At 45.8% G+C, this 26261-nt stretch overlaps 1 protein-coding gene across 3 annotated transcripts in view; it reads right to left on the bottom strand.

Moving 5' to 3' along the window:
* zfp64 (zinc finger protein 64 homolog (mouse)) overlaps positions 1-26261 on the bottom strand; it is a 79851-nt gene that overhangs the window by 33662 nt on the left and 19928 nt on the right. The gene's annotated exons all lie outside the window — the stretch shown is intronic.

Consider the following 26261-nt stretch of genomic DNA (forward strand, 5'->3'; position numbering starts at 1 on the left):
AAGGGAACGAGAACGCTGCCAAACAAAGGGCGATCCTCCTAACTGTCTGAGGGGCAACAACCTATGGCCTCATGAAGAATCTCCTAGCTCTAGCAAAACCAACAGAGAAATCCTATGAAGAATTGTGTACGCTGGTCTGGGAGCACTGAAATCCTAAAGAAAGAGTTTGGATGGCGAGATATCAGTTCTACACGTGTCAACGATCGGAGGGCCAGGAAATGGCGAGCTATGTCGCCGGACTAAGGTGCCTCGCAGAACATTGTGAATTTGAGGGATTCCTAGAACAAATGCTTAGAGACTTTTTTGTACTGGGCATTGGCCATGAGGCAATCCTTCGCAAACTGTTGACGTAGAAACTCTGAATCTAAGTAAAGCCATAACGATAGCCCAGGCATTTATGTCCACCAGCGACAACACCTAACAGATTTCGCAAGTAAAGAAATTTCGGCCAGTACTGTGCATAAAGTAACGTCGGTTTCAAGCAGAAATGTACATGGCACAACGTACACGCCGGCTGCTGCTGCCTGATCTCAGATGACCCAGAGACCGCCATCAATCCTTAATGCAAGGCAGTTAACACCTTGTTGGCGCTGTGGAGGTGATCATCGGCCGCTTCAGGCACCATGCGCGCAATGGTTGCAGAACAATGGGACACCTCCAGCGAATATGCAGGCGAGCTGCAAACCCTGCAAACCACCACGTTGCAAAGGAAAATCTATCCCCTGTGGATCAGGCTGAATTGGAGACTTGTACCGAGGAGGCAGAAGTGTACGGGGTACACACATTAACTACGAAATGTCAACCAATAATGTTGAAAGTTGAACTGAACAGAATTCCAGTATCTATGGAACTGGACACGGGTGCGAGTCAGTCGATAATGAGTAAAAAGGCCATCGACAGGCTGTGGGGCAAAAAGGAACACAGGCCCAAGCTCAGCCCCATTCACACCAAACTAAGAACTTATACCAAGGAACTAATCCCTGTAATTGGCAGTGCAGAAGTCAAAGTCTCCTATGACGGAGCAGTACACGAACTCCCAGTGTGGATTGTGCCAGGGGATGGCCCCACATTGTTTGGCAGAAGCTGGCTGGGAAAAATCCGCTGGAACTGGGACGACATCCGAGGCCTATCGTCCGTCGATGACACCTCATGTACCCAGGTTCTGAGCAAGTTCCCATCGTTGTTTGAGCCAGACACTGGAAGCTTCTCGGGGGCAAAAGTGCAGATCCATTTGGTTCCCGGTACGCGACCCATCCACCACAAGGCATGGGCGGTATCATAGGCGCAAAGACGAAATGTCCCTGCAGGTGGACTGTCTGTTGTGGGGCAATCGTGTGGTCTTGCCCAAGAAAGGCAGAGATACGTTCATTTGTGAACTGCATAGCACCCACCCAGGCATTGTAATGATGAAAGCCAGAGCCAGATCCTATGTGTGGTGGCCCAGCATCGACTCAGATTTAGAGTCATGCATGCGCTAGTGCAACATTTGTTTTCAGTTGAGCAATGCACCCAGAGAGGCACCGCTAAGTTTGTGGTCGTGGCCCTCCAAACCATGGTTTAGGATCCACGTCGATTATGCAGGCCCATTTCTAGACAAAATGTTTTTGGTTGTCGTGGACGCTTACTCAAAATGGATTGAATGTGCGATAATGTCTGTAAGCACGTCCATAGCCACTATTGAAAGCCTACGAGCCACGTTTGCCAAGCACGGCTTGCATGTTACTTGCTACTTATCAGTCCATGCCCGCATACAGCAAGATCTGGATGACATTCGGGCTTGGGCTGATAAGTGGCAAGTAACATTCGCACCACACAAGTGCCAGGCAATGACTATCTCCAACAAGAGAGCATCTAACTACTATCCCTTGACATTCAACGGCATTACTATCGCCAAATCCCCACCATCAACATCCTGGGCTGGCCACCATTGACCAGAAATTTAACTGGACCAGCCACATAAGTACTGTGGCGACAAGAGCAGGTCAGAGGCTGGGTATTCTGCAGCGAATGTCTCATTTCCGGACTCCCCAAAGCCTTTTCACCATCTACAGGGCACAAGTCAGGAGTGTGAAGGAATACTCTCCTTTTGCCTGGATGAGTGCAGCTCCAACAACACTCAAGAAGCTCGACACATGCAGGACAAAACAACCTGCTTAACTGGCACCCCATCCACCACCTTAAACATTCACTTCCACCACCGGCATACCATGTGTCATCTACAAGATGCAATGCAGCAACTCATCAAGGCTTCTTTGACACGACCTCCCAAACCCGTGACCTCTACCACTCAGAAGGACAAGGGTAGCAGGCACATCAAAACACCTGCAAGTTCCCCTCCAAGTCACCCATCATCCTGACTTGGAAATATATCGTAATTTCTTCATCGTCACGAAGTCAAAATCCTAGAACTCCCTCCCTAAAAGCACCGTGGGAGCATCTTCACCACAAGGACTGCAGTGGTCCAAGGCGGTGACTCAGCACCACCTTCTCAAGGGCAATTCGGGGTGGGCAATAAATGCTGGCCTTGTCAGTGATGTCCACATCCCAGGAACGAATTTTAAAAATAGCTCAAGTTCACACCATAACCATAATCTCTGTGCAGGTTCTATCAACGAAGACTGCAATATGCAATAGCGCAGCCTGTGGAGGAGTAGGGTATCACTGACAACAACTTCAAAATTTCCCTGTTTAATTGGGCATGTGCGAATGCAGAAGTTGCTGCCAGTTTTCCCTTGTAGCGGCGACAGCCTCACTGTTATTAGTACAGCAAAATCCGGGTCATGATGTTGGCAAATGCAACAACCAATTTTTTGCACAGCAAGATTACATAAATAGCAAATTAATGACTAATTTATTTTTGTTGTTAGTTGCAGGAGGAATGTTGGCCAGGACACAAGAACGACTCCCGGCTCGTCTTCGAATGGCGCTATGGGATCTCTTGCGTTCATCTGAGCAGGTATACGAGACCTCGGTTTAGTATCTGATCTGAAGGACAGTACCTCCAAGTACTTCTGCTCAAAGGCGAGTGTGCGACCAGCTGAGCCATGCTTACTAAATTAGTAGCTTACAGTCAGAAAACATTTAAAAGGCGAGACAAACTTACTGTAGATTAAAATGACGTGACTCAGAATTGCATTATAAGCATGACTACCTAAAAGCAGCGAAAAACATATTCCTTTTCTATCTGTCATCATGGCTGTAACTGTGCGACTACTTTAATTTCAAGTTACCTCTTTATTGTTGGTAAGCTGGTTGCTAAGGGACATTTGTTGAGAGCAAAATTTCCTGCAGCACATAGATGACAGGAAAACAGCTGCTGAGGTTGAAGTTGAAATATTTTTTCTTCCCGGTTTTCTCACAAATTCTTTCCCCTTCCCTGCCTCCTCCCCTTGCTTGAGCGCTTGCTGGGATAGTTTCACGGACACTGGCTAAACTCCTCTACTTCACCCAATTAACATGTGAACCTCGGCAATATTGTATCATAAGGGCATCACAAATGAGCCTGCTTCAGCATCCATCATAACCAGTTCCGCCAGGACTATTCGATAGTGAGAAGCCTTGGCTACTTTTCCCCTCCACATCCCAGGACGATAGATGCTAACTGTAATGTCCTGGCTGAGATTAACTAAGTCAGCACAAACCAAAAAAAGAAGCTGGGTTCTTACAGATCTGTGAATCACCTACTCATTGGATAAACAACATCAGCAACTTGCTTTTAATCGGGATAAACATCTCAATATGCATCACAGATGCAAGAAGAAAACATATATCTAGAGTCAAAGAACAGAGTAGGAGAGATAACCAAGAATTTGTTGAAAGAAGCGGAGATTTTGCAAGTTATTAAAGGAGGAGAGAATTAGACAATGGAGGTGTTTGGTTGCCAATGGTGGGGTGAAACATTGGAAATGCAAAGTATACAAAGGGGTAATTTGCAGAACTGGAGAGGGTACAGAGATAGTAAGGGGTCAGATCATTGAGTAATAATTGTCAAAGACCAGAATTGTCAAGGACAACAAAGTCCCTTTCTATTATCTGGTCATTTATCTCATTTCTGATTGTGGGATATTGCTGTGCGAAATTGGCTGCCACATTTTTCTAACTTACAACAGTGGCTACATTTCAAAAAAGTAATTATTTGGCTGTAAAGCGCTTTGGGATGTCTGAGGTGATAAAAGGTGTTACAGATATATCAATGCAAGTTTTTCTTCCTTTAAATTATCTTCTGAATGTGTCTAAGGTTTTAGCTTTCAATATCCTAACCAGAAGACCATTCGAAGGACTGATCACACTTTGTGTGAAGTTCTGGTCAACATTCATCCAAAACTTTCCTTTCACCAATTTTAACCACTGTTCCAGTATTTTAGCATATCGTGAAATAGGATTTTGGATTAACCTTATCTACACTTGTTAATATCTTCTTACTTCTATCATATCCCCTCTCAGTTGACTCCTTTCTAGACTACTAGGCCCAGTTACTCCAGTCTTTCCTCTAACTCAATCCTTTGATGCCAGTAATCAGCCATGTGGCTCCTCTCTGCTTACTGGCTTTATATCTTAGTGACCTAAACTGAAAACAGTACTCAAGGTGAAATCTGACAAGGGCACCATACAGTTTAGAATGACATTTCCCGACTTACATTTGACTGGCCTTGCAATATAATTAAGCATTATATTCACTTTATTTTTTGCTGATCCATATTCATTTGGCATAGTGGGGGTGATAATGCAATAACAACGATTCGAAGTTCACTGTGCTGGGGCCCCATATTATCAAGCATGGAAGCTTAAAGCTCAGTCTGCACCAGATACTCTAGTGTACTGCAAAGAATCATCATCATTGGCAGTCCCTCGGAATCGAGGAAGACTTGCTTCCATTCTTAAAATGAGTCCTTAGGTGGCTGAACAGTCCAATATGAGAACCACAGTCCCTGTTAAACAGAAAATGGCAAGCATGCTAGCAGCCTGCGCACTAACATTGTGCAAAACTTGTTAAGGACACAGTTTGTTTAAATTGGGTGTCCTCTCCATGATATGACTCGAGCACTTGAGCGCCACTGCAGATGCTCAGCGCCAATTTACGATGATGGGAAGCCTATATATAAAAATGTACATGTTTTTCTTGTATGACCCTTTCCTTGCAATAGGGCCACCCACGCTTTATGCCCTTGGTCTCCAGCGACCAAAACTTTAAGAGCTGTCTGTGTCCAACTATTTATTTCAGGGAGAAAAGAAAAAGGACAGCACTACCAGCCCAACATTCGAGCCCCCAAACCCTTTGCCACTTTCAATGCATCAGATGCCAAGTGCTGGGACTCCATTACGCGTTCCATTAAGCATCAAATCTGCTATCGCACCCAAATCCATCATTAGCCGTCCATAGTATATTGTGACATTTATTTTTCCTACCAATGTTCAGCACCTTGCGCTTATCAGCACTAAAGATTACACACTGTCTACGCTCTAGGTGTCGTTGCAAGGATTCTCTATAAAAAATTGAATTTTACAATCATTTGACAAAAAATGTTACCTGAATATAGAGCATTCCGGACGTTACAAATTGGACTGAGTGCTCAAACCCACATCATCTTTGCCCCCCTCATTCCCAAAAACATTATAGGCTAAAACACCATTTACAATGATAAAAATATACATGTTGTCTATGCATAATTAAACGTACAGGGGTATCTGACGATTCGGAAAGATAGGCAGGAAGGGAAGGGAGGTGGGGTAGCTCTGTTAATAAGGGATGATATCAGGGCAGTTGTGAGGGATGATATTGGCTCCAATGAACAAAATGTTGAATCATTGTGGGTGGAGATTAGAGATAGTAAGGGGGAAAAGTCACTGGTCGGCATAGTTTATAGGCCCCCAAATAATAACTTCATGGTGGGGCGGGCAATAATCAAGGGAATAATGGAAGCATGTGAAAAATGAACGGCAGTAGTTATGGGGGATTTTAACCTACATATCGATTGGTCAAATCAAATCGCAGGGGGTAGCCTGGAGGAGGAATTCATAGAATGCATACGGGATTGTTTCGTAGAACAGTATGTAACAGAGCCTACAAGGGAGCAAGCCATTTTGGATCTGGTCCTGTGTAACAAGACAGGAAAAATAAACGATCTCCTCGTAAAAGATCCTCTCGGAATGAGTGATCACAATATGGTTGAATTTGTAAGATAGATTGAGGATGAGGAAGTTGTGTCAGAAACGAGCGTACTATGCTTAAACAAAGGGGACTACAGTGGGATGAGGGCAGAGTTGGCTAAAGTAGACTGGAAACAAGGACTAAACGGTGGCACAATTGAGGAACAGTGGAGGACTTTTAAGGAGCTCTTTCATAATGCGCAACAAAAATATATTCCAGTGAAAAAGAAGGGCGGCAAGAGAAGAGATAACCAGCCGTGGATAACCAAGGAAATAAAGGAAAGTATCAAATCAAAGACCAATGTGTATAAGATGGCCAAGGTTAGTGGGAAACTAGAGGATTGGGAAGATTTTAAGCAACAGCAAAGAATGACTAAAAAAGCAATAACGAAAGGGAAGATAGATTACGAAGGTAAACTTGCGCAAAACATAAAAACAGATAGTAAAAGCTTTTACAAATATATAAAACGGAAAAGAGTGACTAAAGTAAATGTTGGTCCCTTAGAAGATGAAAAGGGGGATTTAATAATGGGAAATGTGGAAATGGCTGAGACCTTAAACAATTATTTTGCTTCCGTCTTGACAGTGGAAGACACAAAAACCATGCCAAAAATTGCTGGTCATAGGAATGTGGGAAGGGAGGACCTTGAGATGATCACTATCACTAGGGAGGTAGTGCTGGACAGACTAATGGGACTGAAGGTAGACAAGTCCCCTGGTCCTGATGAAATGCATCCCAGGGTATTAAAAGAGATGGCGGAAGTTATAGCAGATGCATTTGTTATAATCTACCAAAATTCTCTGGACTCTGGGGAGGTACCAGCGGATTGGAGAGCAGCTAATGTAACGCCTCTGTTTAAAAAAGGGGGCAGGCAAAAGGCAGGTAACTATAGGCCGGTTAGTTTAACATCTGTAGTGGGGAAAATGCTTGAAACTATCATTAAGGAAGAAATAGCGGGACATTTGGATAGGAATAGTGCAATCAAGCAGACGCAGTATGGATTCATGAAAGGGAAATCATGTTTAACTAACTTACTGGAATTCTTTGAGGATATAACGAGCATGGTGGATAGAGGTGTACCGATGGATGTGGTGTATTTAGATTTCCAAAAGGCATTCAATAAGGTGCCACACAAAAGGTTACTGCAGAAGATAAAGGTACGCGGAGTGAGAGGAAATGTATTAGCATGGATAGAGAATTGGCTGGCGAACAGAAAGCAGAGAGTCGGGATAAATGGGTCCTTTTCCGGTTGGAAATTAGTGGTTAGTGGTGTGCCACAGGGATCAGTGCTGGGACCACAACTGTTTACAATATACATAGATGACCTAGAGGAGGGGACAGAGTGTAGTGCAACAAAATTTGCAGATGACATTAAGATTAGTGGGAAAGCGGGTTGTGTAGAGGACTCAGAGATGCTGCAAGGAGATTTGGATAGGTTAAGCAAATGGGCTAAGGTTTGGCAGATGGAATACAATGTCGGAAAGTGTGAGGTCATCCACCTTGGGAAAAAAAAACAGTAAAAGGGAATATTATTTGAATGGGGAGAAATTACAACATGCTGTGGTGCAGAGGGACCTGGGGGTCCTTGTGCATGAATCCCAAAAGGTTAGTTTGCAGGTGCAGCAGGTAATCAAGAAGGCAAATGGAATGTTGGCCTTCATTGCGAAAGGGATGGAGTACAAAAACAGGGAGGTGTTGCTGCAACTGTATAAGGTATTGGTAAGGCCGCACCTGGAGTACTGCGTGCAGTTTTGGTCACCTTACTTAAGGAAGGATATACTAGCTTTGGAAGGGGTACAGAGACGATTCACTAGGCTGATTCGAGAAATGAGGGGGTTACCTTATGATGATAGATTGAGTAGACTGGGTCTTTACTCCTTGGAGTTTAGAAGGATGAGGGGTGATTTTATAGAAACATTTAAAATCATGAAAGGGATAGACAAGATAGAGAAAGAGAGGTTGTTTCCATTGGTGGGGGAGACTAGAACTAGGGGGCACAGCCTCAAAATACGGAGGAGCCAATTTAAAACCGAATTTCTTCTCCCAGAGGGTTGTGAATCTGTGGAATTCTCTGCCCAAGGAAGCAGTTGAGGCTAGCTCATTGAATGTTTTCAAGTCAAAGATAGATAGATTTTTAAGCAATAAGGGAATTAAGGGTTACGGGGAGCGGGCGGGTAAGTGGAGCTGAGTCCACGACCAGATCAGCCATGATCTTATTGAATGGCGGAGCAGGCTCGAGGGCCTAGATGGCCTACTCCTGTTCCTAATTCTTATGTTCTTATAATGTGCACCATAGAGTACAACTGATTTTTTTCCAAGCAGTACACAAAACACAAAGCACAACCTGTAGTATATACATTTAGCAAGTAGCTGTGTCCAGATTCCTGGTAGTGTCTTATTGCTGCCAGTTGAAGCAGCCCCTAGATTCTGCTGAAAAAGCTCATATCTCTGCAGAGATCAGTTCTCTCAAGATCAACTGTATATTCTGCAAAACAAAGGCAATCTTATCAGAATGTAACTGAACTCTGGTTAGAATAATAGTTTAGACAATGGGCCCATTTCTAAACCTCAGATCTATTTTCATTGATAAGCATGATGATGGAGTGCAGTACATTATTAAATACAAAGCTATCAGATGAAGAATATCAAACCTTGCTCTGTTTATCTCCCAAAATAAATCAAACTGAATGACGTCAAGAGGCAGTTATTTGTGGTTTACAATTAAAGCAACAAATGGCAGGTTCATCAAGGGCTCTCTAGATTTTCTCCACACGAAACATTAATTTTCAGAGGAACCTGATATCAAATGAACACCATTGTGCAATTAATTATTCATATAATAGAGCTAGATAAGATTATCTAAAAATTGATCTCAATACAAGGGTATTGTTATCAACAACAAAGCTGTACATGGTGTGTCATACTTTCCCATCTCCCTACTTTTCTTTTTACCTTCTCTCCCTTCCCGAAGACCATGAAACTTGCTCGGGTATGCTTGGACAGATGAGGATTGTTGTGTATCTGTAAAGCATGCACTCCCATGTTCCGCCACTAGGGAGTTCATCCCCTGAAGTCCCAAGGGATCCCAGCATCCCTTGGGAGCACTGTATATAAGCCGGCCCCTAAGGCCTGTTCCTCACTCTGGAATGTCTTATTAAAGACTGAGGTCACTGTTACTTTAACCTCCCTTTGTGCAGCCTCATCTGTGTTAGGAACACAATAATGATAACCTCACTCAAATGGTCATTCTTCATACATTAGCCTAGACAGCAAGCATGAACAAGCTATTTAATATTGATGGGTGATCACACCCAATACCAATCCTGTCCTCACCTGATGTGTATTCACACACAGAAATGCACATATTTTCCAGTAATGATCACTGGACAACAATCAGAAAATAGAAGCTTGACTGATATTTCCGCTCTCTTCTTCAGGCACACAATTGTAGTATCCCAAGTGCTGCCCTGACTAACTTAAGATCAGATAACTTTGCACAGACCTTCTAGGTTAAATGGCTGAGTACTATACTGGATAATGCCTTTACACATGTAGCCTTCAAGGGGACTAGTGGAGAAGTCTTTCTCTTATGTATGTTCCAGGACCAATCAAATCACCACAGACAGAAATTGTAGGTGGTTGACAATGTGTGGATGGCCATGTACAAATTATCTAAATCCTCAAAGTACACTGAACCCTTGAACATACTTAGTTAATTCCTTTGTTTTTATACCACACACACACACACACACATATATATATGGTCCGTCATTTTTCACCGTCGGCAGACCGCCAAGACGCAAGGCCTCAACTTTGGTCGTCTGCCAACGTTGTGCGAGTGTTGCGCAGTGGGCGGTCTCGCAGAATAGAGTCGAGCCGGAGAAAGGCTTTCCTCGATCGATCGTATAGCGATGCACTGCGCATGCGCAAATTTTTCTTTTTCTCCAAACGTGTATTTCGTCGCGATTTCGGGGGTCAAGGATCACCTGCGCATGCGCAAAGAATTGCAGTAAGGAGAGAGAAGGAGCAGTGAGGCACTCGAAGTTCAGTGTTCTCCTCCAAATGGTGCTGCTTCTCTCTGGTGTTCCCGATTTCTCCCCATTTTTAAATAAACAAAATAACCTCCAGAAATGGAGGGATGATATGTTAGAGGGATCATCAAATGAGGCCATATGGATCGAATTGAAAAATAAAAAAGGGGCGATCACGCTGCTGGGCGTGTATTATAGACCCCCAAACAGTGGGAGGGAGAAGAGCAAATATGTAGGCAAATTGCTGTGAAGTCCAAAAACCATAGGATAGTAATAGTAGAGGATTTTAACTGTCCAAATATTGATTGGGGCAAATTTAGTGTGAAGGGTATAGAGGGTACGGAATTCTTGAAATGCATTCAAGAGAACTTTTTTAGTCAGTATGTAGCAAGCCCAACACGAGAGGGGCCGGTCTTGGATTTAGTTTTGGGGAAATGAAGCTGGACAGGTTGAAGGGGTATTAGTGGGAGAGCACTTGGGTGTCAGTGACCATAATTCAGTCAGATTCAAGTTGGTTATGGATAAGGACAAGAATAGGCCTGGAATAAAAGTTCCGAATTGGGAAAAAGCTAATTTTGCTAAGTTAAGGAATGATTTGGCCATAGTGGACTAGAAACAGCTACTTGTGGGTCGGAACAGTGGGAGGCATTCAAGGAGGAGATCCGGAAGGCTCAGGCCAAACATGTACCCTTAAAGAAAAAGGCTGGGAAAAATAATTCTAGAGTCCCCTGGATGTCTAGGGACTTACAGGGGAAGATTAAGAAAAAAAGGGACGCTTATGTCAACGGCTAAATACTATAGAATCTTTAGAGGAATATAGAAAGTTAAGAGGCAAAATTAAAAAGGATATTAGGAATGCTAAGAGAGAGCATGAGAAATTCTTGGCCAGTAAAATTAAGGAAAACCCCAAGATGTTCTATAAATATATTAAGAGTAAGAGGGTAACTAAAGAAAAGGTAGGGCCTATTGGAGACCATGAGGGTAATCTTTGTGTGAAGGCGGAAGATGTTGGTAGGGTTCTTAACGAATACTTTGCATCTGTTTTCACAAAGGGGCAATGCAGATACTGCTAACGAGGAGGAGTGTGATATAAATATAGTGAGAGAGGAAGTATTAAGGGGTTTAGCAGCTTTGAAAGTCGATAAGTCCCCAGGCTGTTCAGCGAAGTAAGAGAGGAAATAGCAGAGGCCTTGACCATCATTTTCCAGTCCTCTTTGGATCTGGGCATGGTGCCGGAGGATTGGAGGACTGCTAATGTAGTACCCTTGTTTAAGAAGGGAGAAAGGGATAGGACGAGTAATTACAGGCCTGTCAGCCTAACCTCAGTGGTGGGAAAATTACTGGAAAAAATCCTGAAAGACAGGATAAATATACATTTGGAAAGGCAAGGATTAATTAGGGACAGTCAGCACGGATTTGTTAAGGGAAGATCGTGTTTGACTAACCTGATTGAATTTTTTGATGAGGTAACCAAGAGGGTAGTACGTACGATGTAGTATATATGGGGCCAGAACCTCCACTTTTTTGCATGTTTAACACCAACATAATGCCCATTTTACCGCTGAAATGATGCATAACGCCCATATATCACCCATTTAGCAACAAAATGGAAACTGACAGCCATTTTTAGGAAACTTATCGCCGAGCACTACTTTTCCCCTGTGCTTAACACCGGAAAAAAATATTACCGCCCGCCCACTTTTTTTGGGCGGAATCATCAGAACGGGCGAAATAAACGCCCAGCGTTAATTTCCGCACTGATTGAACGCCTAGATTCAGTAATACCGCATGCTCACTTTTTTAGGTCGTAAAGAGCATATTTATCGAAACTAGCGGCCATGAGATCGCCCAGTGTCAATTTCACCACCTCGCACACATATTGCCCACAATATCACTCGCCCAAAAACCCGCCATCAAAAAGTGGAACTGTTTTGAACGAATGCCAGCGTGTTGCTGGCATTTTTTAAATCCCACTCTTACGTGAGAAGCTGAAATCTAAACGATTTGCCTGAAAGAGCGTTGATGTGAGTGACAACGCTGACACACTGCTGTGTGTGGTGCAGCTCAGACATCAATGGTGCCCATCACCTTGGTGCCAGTTAAAGTTTACGTTGATTGATGTTAAGTTGTATTTAACCCTTTCATGTTAAGGAATCACCAATGTGTAACGGTCCAGCTATCTGAGACAATGCGCAACAAGGTTATGTTCAATAACAAAAGTTTAATACCAACATTGGTCTGAAATCATAAGTATCACAGGCAATAACACCCAACCCCTGCCCATACCCCACTTTTGCCAGCATTGACATAAATCACTTGTTCAACATGTCCAACAACCGAATACAAAGGCAAAGCAGGAGCATGGTTGCCAGCCCCCATACATTGCAACAAATTGCATACACCCAGATGGAGATATACACAGCCATCACCTGCAGACATGCACCTCACTTTCCTTTCCCCCTCCCCTTCTTCTCCCATCTCTACCCCTTCCCCTCCTCGCTCCACGGCGCCTGGCCGAGGAGCTCCTCAGGCAGTGCCTCATTGGGGGGGATGAAGGCAGATGCGGTCGTTGCACAGGTACGGGAGCCGGGGGTGCCGAGGGGGCAACATTCTCTGATGCAGAAGCAGGATCTTGGTCCTTGCTCTCATCTGTCATTCGCAGTGGTGGTGCGGAACCTAGGGATGGAGTGCTGCGCTCGGGGACAACTGGGAAGCCTGTGGCAGCAATGTTCCTGGCTATCGCATCCAGAGCCTCCGCCATTCGCGGAAAATACTCGGTCATGGTGGCCAGCTGTTGGGATATGCTCCCCAATGCTTCAAGGAGCTGGTCACCAATGTCTACAGTCCTCCTGGACAACTGTACCATCTCTCCGCTGTCATGTGGCGCTTGTGGAACAGACCTGTCGCGTCCACGGGACCTCCACGGGGTCGGCACCGCCCTGAAGACAAATGGGGTGCCCTGTGGCGAGGTGCTTGGGGCTGGTACCTCCAGAGTAGAGGCGGGAATGACCGGAGGACCATTAGATGGCCTTGGGGTGGAATGGCTTCTGGAGCGTGGCGAAGTCCGCGCTCTCATCGATGGAGAACAGATTCCGCGGATTGACGGGCAAGAATCGGAGCTCCTCAGCACCAGATGTAGGATTATCTGCTGACTCCTGCCTCGTGCCCCCACCTTCTGGCCTCTGTGGTCTTGCCTCGGGACGTGCTGCTGGCTGAGCTGCAAAACACAAATGAGGTTATTAGAGGAGAAAGGAGTGTTAGGGTCACAAGGTGAGTCCAGTGCTACACACAGCATATGCACGACAAAAGCACCACCGCTATCAAAATCATCGCAGACATCACATTTCATGACCATCAACACATTTGCATTCCAATGATTTTCATTAGGCCATCATTGTTTCTATGACAATTTTAGAAATCATCTATCATATATGATTGTTCGGGTATGAATGGGTGTGGCATCTATTAACTTTACATCACGCAATGGTGTAAGCTTTACTCACGTGGTATCACTTCAGGGTCTGCAGCTGAGTTCGTGGCTGTCCGGGTGTGCTTCCCCACGAGTGCATGCACTCGCTCCTCCATGTCAGTGATATCGCTGGGGACTGGTGGCCCCCCACCTCTTCACCTCTGCACGGACCTCATCGTCGATAGTTTCTTCTGTAAAAGGTGACAGGACAACATGGCATGAGATCATTGCGTGATATAATTGCTAGGTGCTGTCACAGACACTGATATAACACATAACCGACAAATGTAATCATGATTATGAAGAAAATTATCATTCTTTACCTAAAGACGTAAACCGTGACTGCAGGCTTTGAGTAAAACATTCCCGGTAATAGTGAAAGACCTCACATCTGCTGATCGTCACTCATGACTTACAAATCAAATTATATAAATACATAAGTACATGTAAATCAATGTAATACTTACTCTAGCGGATCCCACAAGGTCGTTCCATCGTTTGCGGCATTGGTTGCCCTCACGCACCTCGTTGGTCGCCGACGAGACCACCTCTGCTTCTCGGTCCATATCTTCTGGTATGCTTTTGGGATGGGCTTCCCACGCCCTCCCTGTGTCAAATCACCCCAGCGTGACTCGACCTCCTGCAGGAGGGAGGCATTTGCCTCGTCCGAGAACCTCCTGGCTCTTTTGCGCCCTCCAATGTGCTCCTCTCCCACATCAGTCTCCACAGCGTGCTGTGATGCCTCTTCCTCTCTCTCCATTATAGGCCAAATTCGGGCAAATATGTTGCTGGTAACAGCTACTTTTTGTTTGCCTACTTGCTGTGAAACTCTAAAGTCTTCTTCCTCCTCCCAAAGCAGCCACACCACACCCAGACACGCCTTCAGTCCCTCCGAGCTCCCTCTCTCTCTGTCTCCTCTTCTGCGCATGTCATGAAGACTCTGGACCTCCTGAATCGCGGGAATCGAGCGTTGCCATGCCGTTGCTAAGGACGGCCACATTTTACTGCAGAAAGTCAAAAACATGTTACACTACCGCCCATTTTATATTGCTCACAGTAACGCCCATTTTCAAAAGTGGAGACTAGGTGCTTCGAGAATGGGCAAGAAGCCGGCGATCTGAAAACCTTTTTTTTAACGCCCACGCCGGAAATATCGCCCATTTTTGGATGATAACCACAAAAGTGGAGGTTCCAGCCCATGGACTTTAGCAAGGCTTTTGATCAGGTCCCACATGGTAGACTGGTCATGAAGGTTAAAGCCCATGGGATACAGGGCAAAGTGGCAAGTTGGATCCAAAATTGGCTCGGAGGTAGAAAGCAAAGTGTAATGATTGATGGATGTTTGTGTGGCTGGAAGGATGTTTCCAGTGGGGTTCCGCAGGGCTCAGTACTGGGTCCTTTACTTTTTGTGGTATATATGAACGACTTAGATTTGAATATAGGGAGTATGATTAAGAACTTTGCAGACAACACTAAAATTGGCTGTGTGGTTGATAATGAAAAGTTAAGTCATGGGCTGCAGGAGGATATCAATCTATAGTCAGGTGGGCAGAGCAGCGGTAAATGGAATTTAATTCCAAGACGTGTGAGGTAATGCACTTTGGGAGGACTAATAAGGAAAGGGTATACACATTAAGCAGTAGGTCACTTAATAGTGCAGATGAACAAAGGGACCTTGGAGTGCTTGTCCACAGATCCCTGAAAGTAGCAGGCCTGGTGGATAAGGTGTTTAAGAAGACATACGGAATGCTTGCCCTTATTGGCCGAGGCATAGAATATAAGAGCAGGGAGCTTATGCTTAAATTGTATAATACTTTGATTAGGCCACAGCTGGAGTACTGCGTGCAGTTCTGGTCGCCGTATTATAGGAAGGATGTGATTGCACTGGAGAGGGTGCAGAGGAGATTTACTTGGATGCTGCCTGGAATGGAGAATCTTAAGTTATGAGGACAGATTGGACAGGCTGGGTTTGTTCTCAATGGAACAGAGAAGGTTGAGAGGAGACCTCATTGAGGTGTACAAATTATTGAGGGGCCTGGACATAGTGGAAAGTAAGGGTCTATTTCCATTGGTGGAGGGTTCTATTACGAGGGGGCATAGGTGGTTGGTGGAAGGTTTAGAGGGGATTTGGGGGGGGGGGTTTCTTTACGCAGAGAGTTGTGGGGATCTGGAACTCGCTGCCTTGAAGAGTGGTGGATGCAGAAACACTCACCACTTTTAAGAGATGGTTGGATGGGCACTTAAAGTGCAGTAACCTGCAGGGTTATGGACCTAGAGCTGGTAATTGGGATTAGACTGGATGACTTTTTGTTGGACGGTGCAGATATAATGGTAAGTACTGCAGGGAATAAAATATGGCCAGGATGATCTCCTGGACTAGTTTCGATCGCCTGGATGGGTCGGAGAGGAATTTTCCCAGATTTTTTCTCCCTAAGTTGGCCTGGGTTTTTAAATCTGGTTTTTGCCTCTCCCAGGAGATTACATGGCTCCGGTTGGGGTGGAGTGTAGAATGTTTCAGTATAAGGGGTGTCGCAGTTGTGTGAGGCGGACTGGTTGGGCTGGGTGCTCTTTGCCTTTCCGTCATTGCTCATAGGTTTACATGTAAGCTTTAAGGCTGCTGACAAAGGGCCGTGCGGCTCCTTGTCGGCCGGCGCGGACATGATGGGCCGAAATTACCTCCTTCTGTGCTGTAAATTTCTATGTTTCTATGGGCCCAACATTGCCCAAGCCGTTTTTTCAGCGTACTGACCTGAAGCGCGGCAACTTTGCGCGCTGGAAAGGGCGCCAGAAAAAAGGGGCCCTATCCTGGCCACTCTTCGGAGTCTCCAGAGTCGTAGCGTGGCGTGGAGACTGCAGCGGGGAGGGGGGAGCAACAGGGCAGCACAGAAAGCACTGCCGGCACCTGCGCGTATTCTCAGTGAGAGCTGCGCGCATGCTTATGCCCTCCCAGTGCGTCCTGTGGGCTGTGAGCAGGACCCGATGCTCGTAGCCCCTATCCCAGGCTGAAGGGACGCCCGATCTCGCCGCACCCTATCCCCAGCCGAGTGGACTCCCGCACCGGCTGGCCAGCCCACTGAGTTCCCGGGCATGTAGGGCTTCGCTTTTATTTTTTATTTAGTGGCTGTGCTTGAGACTTTTGATTTGGGGGAGGGGGGGGCGGAGGAGAGTTTATTTTGCGGGGGTGGGGGGAAGGGAGAGAATCGGTGTACTGGGGGGGGGGGGAGGGGGAGGAGGAGGAGAGTTTGGGGGAGATAGTAGAAAGTGTGTTTTTGGGTGGGGGGGGGGAGAAAGAGTATCTTTCTGGCTACCCCCCCACCCTGTGACATCGCGGCCAGCAGCTCACATTTCTTCGGTAGGATTTACTTCATTTTCTTTAGTATTTTAATTGTTTGAGCTTTTCCTTGCAATGTTTGGTGCTTGGTTGTTGAGGTCTTCTCCAGCTCCCTTCCCTCCCCTATCCCTGCCCTAATGTCTGCCGAATGTGCGCTGTCTTTTCTTCAATGCCCGCAAGGTTTTTCAGAGCTGGCCACATACACTGACCTAAGTGGATTTGGAGTAAGTTTTTGCTGGCCAAAGTGGCATAAATGCCAAAACTGGCGCAAGTGTCTGGGAACACCCCCTTTTGGGAAAAAAAAACTGACCTAAAAAAAAAATCGTACCTAACTGACTTATTTTTTGGGGAAAATTATATTTTTTAAACTTACTCCAAAAAAATTGATGCAAGTCATGGCCAGGATTGGGCCCTATGTTTCTAAATCCTTCCTTCCCTTCAAAAGCCTTCTTTCCTTTAAAATGTACTTTTTCTCTGTGAAAATGCCCCTGTTTATCTCCAAATGCTGCTGCTTCTCCGATGTCCAAATTGAACGCAACGCACATTACTGCCCACTTTATGAAGCATAAACGGTATGCTTCAGGGTGGTACATTGGCGGTGAATGAACAATGTTGGCGTTTTCGGCGGTATGTCGTGTCTTCAGTGTCGGCGGACGGTGCGCATACCACTCGGCGCTATGTCAGTCACCAAAGTCGCACCGGGTGGTACGTCGGTGATATGCAGCTATTTTTCCACAAAACTTCCAATTCTCGGCGCTATGCGGGCATTCTGCAGGCGGTACGTCCACCAAAGTCGAGCTGTTAGGTTATTGTTTTATAGGTGCCAGAAGCCCTCACCTAGAAGGCCATTCCTTATATGTGGGCCTAAGCTGTTAATGTCAAAGTCTAAACAACCATACTAAAACTCTCAGTTGATCCTGTCCTCAAGTACCATTAACAGGCTTGCTGGATAGGGACCGGGAGTAGGAACCCAGGCGAATGTGTACTCTCCCTGGCCGAAGGACACGGAGGACAACTGTGAAAATAAATCAGTGGTGTACTCATGCGATAGAAAGAAAGTAAGTGTTTTACTGAAATGGTGGCCCATGATTTAGTGTGTAAAATTGTCGCTCTTCTTAACCCCTTTTATACTCCATTTCTTTCATTATCACAGCATTTCATTCTGATGTACAATTAAGAATCATGGATGAAATGGGATATAATATGTATAAAATGTGCATACCTCCATTTTACGTTTAACCAAATATCATCGCAAAACTATCAGAAGTAATATCATTTTAAAAGTGGAAACTGATTAGAATGTATGATCATAAAAGATGGATTAGAACTCTACCGTAGGTTTCACAATATTTTCCCAATTTGTGGCATAAAGTTAGTCAAAAGAAGGATTGTTCCATGTGAATGGTCAACTTACATATGAAGGATGAAGTCACTCATGAAGTAAATTCACTATCCCACTATTGTCTGTTGAATGACATATGCATGTACTAACACCAATGGTAGGAAAGTTCTTCTGAACCCCAGTAATCATCTTGATGATGGGCATGTTATCATTTTGTTGTGTTCTTGACAAGACAGTATAACAATAACAAATCATCTGACTTGATTTAATTGAAGCTTGTCTGCATGCTCTAAATTAAGTATCTGACACAATAGATTTAAGCAGTATTTCCTTACTGATCATCTCTTTCAGCTGGACACCTGAGGATGTTCAGACCTACATTACAGATCTTCTCAGACTAATCAACCTAGACCATCATGTTTTTCTTGTATGCATGACATGAGGCCCAAGGGTCATGAATGTCAAGTGTATATTCAGTCAGCTTAATGGAAAACACCACCTTGACACTAAAATCCATTTCCAAAAGAGATTGTCGGAGACAACGTTAACTTGTGATTAATGTGAACTGTTTTTGTAAACATTAAAACCAGGAAACAAGCAATAAATTTGCCAGCACAAAAGAAACGGTCTTGTTTTGGATCACTGACAACAAAAATAAAGATCAATACCAAGATTAGCCATGTACCATAATAGTAAATAATTCAGCCAGCATCAAATAAAGAGCCAAACCCGAAACCAAGAGCAGTCACCTCTTTTGGTATGAGAATGGAACAGAACTGCTTTATAAAACATCCTTGCCTATTCCACCATCTGCAGTCACTCCTTCGGCACTATGCCTTTGTGCTCTGGCATTCCCTCCTCAGTATTCTCTGCCTCCCACCTCACTCCCTGGGTCCAACAGCATTCTCTTTAATCATGCTTTGTGAACCACATACCTTTCTGCTTCTTCAAACTGCTTCATCTCCACTCTTTTACACTCTGCCCTGTAAAGCATTCAGAGATGTCTCGCTGAACAAGGACTGCCGATGTCTCGCTGAACAGAAATGCAAGACACTAGTGGGGCCGAAACTGCCCCTTTCCTTAAGGCCTGTTACCACCACAAATCGGCTAGCCCAACTGCCCTCCCAAATTTTCCCGACGGTGCCCCGAACCCCCACTTATCACTCCTCTGCTGCTGATCAGTGTTAAGCACATCATCACTGTACGCACCGCCGATCTAACCCCACCACCGACAGCGACATTCCCCTCGGAAAATCTTTGGCCCGCCCGGCAGTGCCAAAATAACTTTTACCCAGTGGCCCAGTGAGGCTGTGGCCTTCTGCAATGGCGGTGTGGCTTCCCTTAAAGGGGAGGGCTCACTGCTGCTGCCGCCATGTTTTTATGCCCCCCGGGTTCGGCCAGGCCGCCAACAGGCAGCCTGGCACCTCCTATTGGGTGCCAGGCTGCTGGCCCGGCCGAAACCCTCCCTGGTGGCCCAAAGTTTAAAAAGCATGGAGGCTCTCCCCTTTAACTGAAGGGGGAGCTGTGGTGACACGGCGGTGCAATGACGTCATCGCGCCGCTGAATATGCACTGCCCCCAACAGTTGCTGTCACCGCTGCGTTTTTGCCCCCCAGGTGTAGTCGCTGCCCCCACTATGACCGACTTCCGGATGAAAACAAAAAATAACAGTGAGCACAATTTCCCAAAAGAGTCAACCTGAACCATAGCTGCGGTAAAAAAAAAATCGAAACGGGGTGCGTGCGCCCCGTTTCAGGCGGGGGGCAATTTGTACCCCACTTTATTTTATACTCTCATTAGATGATATCACAACTGTTATGGCTAGACTTTCCCCTCAAGGGCAACTTGTTTTATCACCTTTAATGTAGTAAAATGTCCCAAGGCGCTTCACAGGAGCGTTATCAAACAAGATTTGACACCAGGTCACGTAAGGAGATATTAGGCAAGATATGGTCAAAGAGGTAGGAGCGTCTTAAAGGAGAAAAGAGAGGCAGACAGGCAGAGAGGTTTATGGATGAAATTCCAAAGCTTAGGGCCGTGACAGCTGAAGGCACAGCCACCAATAATGAAGCGATTAAAACTGGGGATGCTCAAGAGGCCAGAATTGGAGGAGCGCAGATATCTCGGTGGGTTGTGGGGCTGGAGGAGATTAGAGATAGGAAGGGGCAAAGCCATGAAGTGATTTGAAAACAAGGATGAGAATTTTAAAATTATGGCATTGCTTAACCGGGAACAAATGTAGGTCAGCGAGCACAGGTGTGGTGGGTGAGCGGGACTTGGTGCGAGTTGGGACATGACTGCAGAGTTTTGGATGGTAGAGTTCTGATGAAAGGTCAGAAATTATAAATTTGTTTCTCTCTCCATACCTGCTGAGTATTTCCAGCATATTCTGTTTTTATTTCAAATTTCCAGCATACGCAGTATTCTGCTTTTGTATAAGTCACTTGGGAAGGCGGTTTTACTTTAAATTTTTTTTTATATAGTGCAGCCTGCAAATATGTTAACAAACATTAAATAAAATGCTATGGAAGCCTGGATATTGGTGTTCCAATATGTTGTGCCATTGACTGGTACAAAGCAAGTCATTGCCTATGATTCTCTGTGCAAAGTCTCATCTGCCTGTTTAGGTGAACATGAAAGATTGAAAAATATCAGGGGAGTTCTCCCGATATCTTAGCCAACATTCATCCCCTCAACTTCTACCACCTAAAACGGATTAACTGGTCGTTTATCTCACTGTTGTCTACGGTACGTTGTTGTGCACAAACTGGCTGCCACAAATGTTTTCCCCTAAAGTGTGTGGCCGGGCACCGACCGGGAGCTCCCACACAGGCAGCTCACTGGCTGCTGTTGCTGGAATAGATATAGCGGATGCAGCAGCCGCAGAGCAAATTTAAAGGGACAGCAAACCAAAAAGAAAGTTAGTTAGAAGGGACATTAGCTGCCACACAAGTGCCTTTCTAACACTGCTAGTGGGCTGGAGGAGCAGAAGTGCTTTCCCCACCCGCCTCCCACTCCCCCTCCCTAGCAAACCTGATTCCCACCCAGTAACTGGCCTCTCTTCCACTTTGCGATCCGATCTACCACCGGCCTCCACGATCTCTCTGCTCTCCGGCTGCATCCTACCAGCACAGGCCGGACTGCCTCTCAATCTGGCTGGCTGACAGCCGGGACACAGAGAAAATGTTCTTAAATAAGGTCCTGCTGTTAAATTCAGTGGTCGTAAAAGACGCTATATAAATGTAAGTCTTTCCAGCTGCTATGACCCTTGCTTCCTCCCTACCTCACCATAAAACATCAGGGCCATTGTTGCCCTTTCTCATTCATTAATGTCACGATTTAGGATTATTTGACCATTTATCCACAGAAAGGATTTGAAAAAAAAGAGAGATGCTTTATATAATGTGTTGTAAGGCTTGATATATTCCTACAAACAAAAGATAGGTGTGCGATCGAGACAGTAAGGTGCTTATAAGATAGTTTTGATGGCATTTCCTCAAAGACTGCAAATAATAATCAATAAACATCTCTGAATGGTGTTGTGGGACCCTCAGTCCAATGTGTGTGCAGTCGATCGCACCCTGCACCCTCAGGAACCCTGCAATGCGGGCAAATCCGACCTGCCGCTCCATCTGCTTGTCCCGCGCCATCAGGAATGAGATGTAGTCCACTTTTCTCCTGTAGTTCATTGGTAACCTGCCGGATGGAGCACTGTGCAGAGAATTGAGAAATGTTGGAATTATCTGCAGTCGCAGATTGGAAAGTAGCATAGAAGTTCAGAGCTATGGTGACCTTGGTCTCTGTGGACAGAGCGGTCCTGAGCCTTGAGTGAGGTTCCAGATTGTGGCGCAACACATTGCAGAGCTCCCTTGGTACCTTTTTTTTGAATCTCAGCATTTCGCAGGCATTGCTCATCACTGAGCTCAAGGAAGGAGAACCGACGTCTGTAGACCCTTTGAGGGTAGGACCTCCTTCCCCCAGCTATGTGTTGGTCATCTCCCTGGTCCTCCTCATGGTCGCACGCCTCTGAAGGCTATTGCGGGCAAGGCTCCTGGCCCAATATGTGGTGGGGGGAGGGGGGGGGGGTCAGCGTACCTGACCCACCTCCTGACGCCATCTCCCTCCTGGACACTCTCTCTACGTGCAGGTCTGCGCATACCTGCAGGCCCTTTTGGATGTTGGGCAGGCATGGCTGCTGCCTCCCTTGCCCGCTGCCTCTCTGCACATTGCTGATGACGCCACCTTCTCCTGCGTCTGACAAGGTATACAAGGCGTTCCCGTGCCAACACTGATCCCATTGTGTGTTTAGGCTGCACCCTGACAAACTGGCTTCTGGAGCACAGAATGAGGCTAACAGGCCTCCACTAATGAGTCAGAGCTTAAAGTCCTGAAAACTCTCAAAAAATTATAACAAGCACTCAGCAGGTTTAACAAATACAAAAAAACAACAGTAAAAGTTTTCAGCAAAAATGCCCCCGATCGCGGGAATCCTCCGTTGTCCTCCTCCAGCGGTGTCGAGTATCACGGCAAAGTGTACCGACCCAAAAAGCTGGCGGGGGCACTGTTCAAAATAAACCTGTCTTTTTATACCTGAATATGGGTGGCGTGGCTGCATAGCGAGGTGCGCATCGTGATGACATCACCACGGCCGCAAGCCCCTTATTGCAGCTTCAATCGGCCAATTTTGTCGGAAGTGCTCACCGCTGAAAACCCCCCTGCGCTGAATATGCGTCCGGAAGGGGGGGGGGGGGGTGGTGGGGAGTCAATAGACCAGAACGCGCCGGCCAATCGATTTTGCCGATTGGCCGCTGAAAAACCACGGTAACGGTCCTTCCCGGGACCCTGAATTTCGGCCCCAAGAAGTCTTGCTGCAATTATATAGGGCTTTGGTGAGACCACACCTGGAATACTGTGTACAGTTTTGGTCTCCTTACCTAAGGAAGGGAGTGCAACAAAGGTTCACTAGATTGATTCCTGGGGAGAGAGGACTGTCCTGTGAGGAGAGATTGTGTGAGTGGAATGACCCTATATTCTCTGGAGTTTAGAAGAATGAGATGTGATCTCGAGTCTAGATTTAGGGGGCATAGTCTTAGGATAAGGGGTTAGCCATTTAGGACTGAGCTGAGGGGAAATGTATTCACGCTGAGGGCTGCGAGGAAGAGAGTGTTTGAAGACCAGGACCTCAAATCTGGCACTAAGCTTCTGGTGGTAGGGCAGTAGTGATACCCGTCCTCCTATATGGCTCAGAGACGTGGACTATATACAGTAGACACCTCAAAGCGCTGGAGAAGTATCACCAGCGCTACCTCCACAAGATCCTGCAAATCCACTGGGAGGATAGACGCACCAACGTCAGTGTTCTCGCTCAGGCCAACATCCACAGCATCGAAGCACTGACCGCACTATCCGCATACCCGCACGAGACTCTCAAAGCAAGTGCTCTACTCGGAACTCCTACATGGCAAGCGAACCCCAGGTGGGCAGAGGAAATGCTTCAAGGATACCCTCAAAGCCTCCTTGATAAAGAGCAACATCCCCACCGGCACCTGGGAATCCCTGGCCCAAGACCGCCCTAAGTGGAGGATGAGCATCCGGGAGGGCGTTGAACACCGAGTCTCGTCGCCGAGAGCATGCAGAAACCAAGCGCAGGCAGCGGAAGGAGCGTGCGGCAAACCAGACTCCCCACCCACCCTTTCCTTCAACCACTGTCTGTCCCACCTGTGACAGAGACTGTAATTCCCATATTTAACTGTACAGTCACCCAAGAACTCACTTTTAGAGTTGAAGCAAGTCTTCCTCGATTTCGAGGGACTGCCTATGATGATGATGTGAATCTTTGGAATTCTCTACCCCAGAGGGCTGTGGATGCTCGGTCGATGAGTATATTTAAGACTGAGAACGATAGATTTGTGGGCACTAAGGGAATCAAGGGATTATGGGGATAGAGCGGGAAAGTGAAGTTGATGTAAAAGTTCAGCCACGATATTGAATAGCGGAGCAGGGCCGATGGGCCGTATGGCCTATTCCTGCTCATATTTCTTATATTCTTTCACAACTGATTTTATGATGCATATTCTCGGCCAGAGAGGTCCATGCGATGAGGAGCCTCATAAAATTTACCATGCCATGTGAAAGAAAGGGGGAGAAAATAATGATAAATCATGGAGGGAATCATTTAGAAAAAATTGAAAATGAATTAGATCATCAGTCTTTATCCATTTTCTCACTGTAGTTATAATAATTGTCTCAGTGCGGTTTATGGTTGAAGAGGTCAGAGTAACCTGGAACTGTTATGTACGTGAAAAACTGGATAAGGAAGCAACTAGCTCTGTGGAAACCGAGCTGTTATAACATTATCACTATCTGAAGTCTCAAATGTCTTCCAGTTGCTTAACTGGCTTTGTAGCTATACAGACTTATGCTGAATGCAGTTACAATTTTAATGACCAATTGTCTAATAAACCTGGTTGTGCTATCACATTGCAACATTTAGACATTGAGGCACTAAAATGAAATGCTGCGAAGCTGAGATAAGATCAGTTTTAAGAGAATACCTCAATGCCATATTGACAAAGTGCTGTATTTTCAGATATATTAAACCAAGGCCCCAGCTCATGCTCGGGTGAGTGTAAAAGATGCCACAGTACTATTTGAATTGCATTGGAAGTTCTCCTGGTTAACAGCTATCCCTGAACCAACACCACCAAAACAGATTATCTAGTCACTTATTTAACTGTAGTTTGTGAGAACTTGCTAAATGCCAACTGGCTGCAGTGTTTCTCTTAGGGTTGCCAACTCTTGATTGACATATTCCTGGAGGTTTGATCACATGATGTCTGATCACGACATCTGCAAATGTTATTGCATTTATCATATAAAGGTTGTATCCCCTTCAGTTGAGTATCTTTGCTCATGCTTTTACACCAGCAGCTGTTGTACGAGAAGTTCCGAGAACCAGTAAGCCCTCCAAAGCAAGCCAAAAAAAAGGAAATCGTTGGAGGGGGAGGGATTCACAGGGGGGAAACCGAGATGGGAGGAACTTTCATTCCACCAGTAACTAATAAGAACTCACTGAAATTGCACCAATAACTAATAGTAATACTAGTAACACTCAGACTGTCCTCATAACCAACAGTAATAGATAATTGACTGATAGCCAATATGTAACTGGTAGCAATAGGTGCAAGAACATAAGAAATAGGAGCAGGAGTAGGCTATTTTGCACCTCGAGCCTGCTCCGCCATTTAATATCATAATAACACCATGATATCTTACCTGTAACTAGTAGTGATCCCATAACCCATTGCTATTCACCTTATAACTTCAGCAAGAATGCCCCTGCACTGCACAAGATGTGATCAGATTCCCCAGTCAACGTCACATTTAACAGGCTCCATCTCTCTCTATCTGGTTCGGTTTGCGTTATCGGTGAGCTGGAGGCATCTCCGTGGCAGCAGCGGGTGAATCTGAAATCGGTGTATGTGCTGCTGTCCTAACAAGATGAAACAATTCTGCAGGGGCCATAAAGTTGGCTGGCAGGGACCCTTCCTCCTGCAATGTAGCTTTGCCCCCCGACCTTTAAATGTTCTCTCATCTTTCTCTTTTTGCTCCAATTAACATGAACAATAGTACATTGAGGGGGATTCCCATGTGCAAAGCATTATGATGGGAGCTGCAAATAGTAAGCTGGTCTAAGACTGGTCTAAGAGTGCGATGGCTTCGATGAGGACAACTGGATTGACGTCACCATAATCCAGGTGCCGATAAAAGTGTGGGCAGGACTATCAGCAGGGTGGGGACCCAGGTGGAGGAGTAGAGGCGGCGAGCAGCAGTGGAACGACAAGGTCGGGGCTGGAGAGAGAGGCAGGAGCAGCGGGGCCGGAGAGAGAGGTGGGAGCGGCGGAGTCGGGGCCCAGGAGCGGCGGGGCCAGAGTCAAAAAG

This window comes from Pristiophorus japonicus, chromosome 12, assembly GCF_044704955.1.
Source record: "Pristiophorus japonicus isolate sPriJap1 chromosome 12, sPriJap1.hap1, whole genome shotgun sequence".
Lineage (NCBI taxonomy): Eukaryota > Metazoa > Chordata > Chondrichthyes > Pristiophoridae > Pristiophorus > Pristiophorus japonicus.